Source organism: Saccopteryx leptura, chromosome 9 (assembly GCF_036850995.1).
Source record: "Saccopteryx leptura isolate mSacLep1 chromosome 9, mSacLep1_pri_phased_curated, whole genome shotgun sequence".
Lineage (NCBI taxonomy): Eukaryota > Metazoa > Chordata > Mammalia > Chiroptera > Emballonuridae > Saccopteryx > Saccopteryx leptura.
In genome coordinates this window covers 44,303,330-44,306,794 of record NC_089511.1, presented here as the reverse complement: position 1 = coordinate 44,306,794, position 3,465 = coordinate 44,303,330, and the positions used below count along the sequence as shown (strand labels likewise).

At 44.1% G+C, this 3,465-nt stretch overlaps 1 pseudogene; it reads left to right on the top strand.

Moving 5' to 3' along the window:
• The first annotated feature begins 1,207 nt into the window (after positions 1 to 1,207).
• LOC136381489 (septin-10-like) lies at positions 1,208 to 2,764 on the top strand (annotated as a pseudogene).
• The last annotated feature ends 701 nt before the right edge of the window (positions 2,765 to 3,465 follow it).

Sequence of the window (3,465 nt, the reverse complement as noted above, 5' to 3'; positions counted from 1 at the left end):
TCACCAGCTTGGACCCAAGGTTGCTGGCTCGAGCAAGGGGTTACTCGGTCTGCTGAAGGCCCGCGGTTAAGGCACATATGAGAAAGCAATCAATGAACAACTAAGGTAATGCAATGCGCAACGAAAAACTAATGATTGATGCTTCTCATCTCTCTCTGTTCCTGTCTGTCCCTGTCTATCCCTCTCTCTGTCTCTGTCTCTGTAAAAAAAAAAATTTGAGAGAGAGAAAAAGACAGGAAAGGAAAGAGATGAGAAGATCAACTTGTAGTTGCAGCAGTTTAGTTGTTCCTTGATAGTTGCTCATACATGCCTTGACCGGGAGGGCTCCAGCCAAGCCAGTGACCCCTTGCTCAAGCCAGCAACCTTGGGCTCAAGCCAGCGACCGTGGGATCATGTTGAAGATTCCACACTCAAGCCGGCAACCTCGAGGTTTTGAACCTGGGAACTCAGCATCCAAGGTCAATGCTCTATCCACTGCACCACCACTGGTCAGGCAGAAAATATTCATTCTTTAACTATATGTGACTGTTAGTTTTTGGAGTTTGCTTCTTCAGCTGGTCAATAGATCCATTCAGGAAGGCTTTGGGTTTTTTCTTTTACTTTTTAAGTGAGAGGAGGGGAGATAGAGAGATAGACTCTCTCCCTCATGTGCCCCAACCGGGATCCATCTGGCAACCCCTATCTGGGGCCGATGCTCCAATCAATCAAGCTATCCTCAGCACCGAGGGCTGACACTGAAAACAATCAAGCCACTGGCTGCAAGAGGGGCAGAGAAAGAGAAAGGGGAGAATAAGGGGAAGAGAACCAGATGGTCACTTCTCATGTGTGCCCTGTCCAGGGATCAAACATGGGATGTCAGCACGCTGGGCCAATGCTCTATCCACTGAGGCAATCAGGCAGGTCTCAAGGCTTCTGTTTTAATATTCTCTGTATTGGAGAAGCTAAAATTGGAAAACCAGTGGTGATTGATATGTTGGTTAGTACTAATTAGAAGACCATGAATCAGCCTGACCTGTGGTGACGCATCGACCTGGAATGCTGAGGTTGCCAGTTTGAGGCCCTGCACTTGTCTACATATGGGAGTTGATGCTTCCTGCTCCTCCCCCCTTTCTCTCTCCTCTCTAAAATGAATAAATAAATAAATATTTTAAAAAATAAGGCCATGAATCCTTGTATGTTCATTTACATTTAGGCTTAAAGCCGAGACATGAACTCTAAGAATGTAGTGGGTTTTTGGGGGTTTTTTTTGTATTTTTCTGAAGTTGGAAACGTGGAGGCAGTCAGACAGACTCCCACATGCGATCCACCCGGCATGCCCACCAGGGGGCGATGCTCTGCCCATCTGGGGCATCGCTCTGTTGCGACCAGAGCCACTCCAGTGCCTGGGGCAGAGGCCAAGGAGCCATCCCCAGCGCCCGGGCCATCTTTGCTCCAACGGAGCCTTGGCTGCGGGAGGGGAAGAGAGAGCCAGAGAGAGAGGGGGAGGGGTGGAGAAGCAGATGGGCGCTTCTCCTGTGTGCCCTGGCCAGGAATTGAACCCGGGACTCCTGCACGCCAGGCCGATGCTCTACCACTGAGCCAACCGGCCAGGGCCAAGAATGTAGTGTTTAATTGAAATTGCCCATTTTGAATAAAGTGGGATTTGGTGACCAAATAAACAAAGAAAGCTACTGTCCAAGAATTGACACATAGATGCTCAGTTTAAGATCAATTACCAAGAAAAACTGAAGATTAAAGGTTCTCTGTTTAACTTCCACAATTCTCTTATCCAGGCATGCCTCTACTTCATGTCACCAACAGGCCACTCTTGAAGATACTTGATCTCTTAATCACTAAGAACCTTGTTAGCAAGGAGAACTTTATACCAGTGATTGCCTAAGCAGATGAAAAGTTTCTTTCAAAGATTTTTTTAAAAACTGACTGATTTTAGAGAGATAGAGAGAGGAAAGGAGAGAGGGGGAGAGAGAAGCATTCATTCGTTGTTCCACTTAATGTGCATTCACTGGTTGCTTCCCATGTGTGCCCTGACTGGGGATCAAACCTGCAACCTTGTTGTTTTGGGATGATGCTCTGACTGAGTTAACCAGCCAAGGCAGGTGAAATTTCTGAAAATGAATTACGGAAGTTTAAATCAAGCTCATGAGTGAATTGGTCATCAATGACATCAGATTTACCTATTCCCAGCAGATGATAAAACTATTATTACAACCAATGCTTCAATGAATAGACACTTGCTAGTTGCTGTTGTAGGAAGTTTGGATGAAATAAAAATTGAGAACTTTTATTTGATGATGGTCACATCTTATCAGTACCCCTGGGGTGAGATACATCTGGGAAATGGAAAGCATTGGGACTTTGTAAAGCTTCTGGAAATGCTCATTTGTATTGTCAACCGATGGTCATTGGCATCAATTCAATGCCAATAGGAATCCTCACTTTGGGGTATGGGAAGAAGGGAAGTTTATTCCTTGCAAAACAGCTCAGTGGTGATATAGCATGTCTGTAAAAACAGCCTGGCTTTGGAACAGCTCAACTGTGACACAGCACGGCTGTGAAAGCAGAACAGCTGTGAGGCAGCCCTGGGACCAGGCCCCTTTCCAGCTGGACAGCACTGTTCTTCTCCAGGCAGGTCTGCTTTGCCTTGCTGTGCTCTGCTCCCTTTTGCTCCAGCAAGACATCTTTGGTGTACAGCGGTCCCTCATCTATCGCGGAGGTTATGTTCCAGAACCCCCCCCCCCCCAATGGACAAAAATCCGCGAAGTAGCGACCTTATATTTCTTTCATTACACCGGGGAACAAAATTTTTGTTGCATCCACAAAAACACTTGTTCTTACCTAATTCGAGTGTGCTGATCTCAAATCTGACATTAGTTTTTCTCTGTGAGCTACAGTTTTTTTTTGCAATTCAAGATTTTAGGTTTTCATCTTATTGTAAAATTTTCAGCATTTAGTTTATATAATGAAGTAGAATGTCTTCTTGGGCATCATCTTTGTGAAAACATAATAATTTATATAATGCAGTAAATACACTGAAAGATATGATTGCATCAGAATTTGTCTACAATTTCAAAATAGAACATATTAAAACACTTATTTTAATCATAAAATTTGCACAAAACTTAGTTAAATTCTATTCAGGCAAAAATTTGCATTTGTAGCTCTTGCGTTTCTGTACTTGTTGAGGACAATCTCGTTTGATGCTTCAGCAGTAGTCTGCTTATCACTAACAGCTCCAAGATTTTCTGGAAACTTATCAAGATGACTGTTCAGGATGTGAATCTTAACGCTCATGTTACATCCAATGTCGCGGAAAGCCAACAGCATCCTTTGAAGCAGAAGTTCATATTTTCAGCTTTTTTGTTGCCAAGGAAGTACTTTGTAACTGCCACAAAAGACTGCCATGCTGCTTTCTCCTCCTTATTCATCTTCCTGGCAAATTCTTCATCACGTATGAGGGTTCGAATT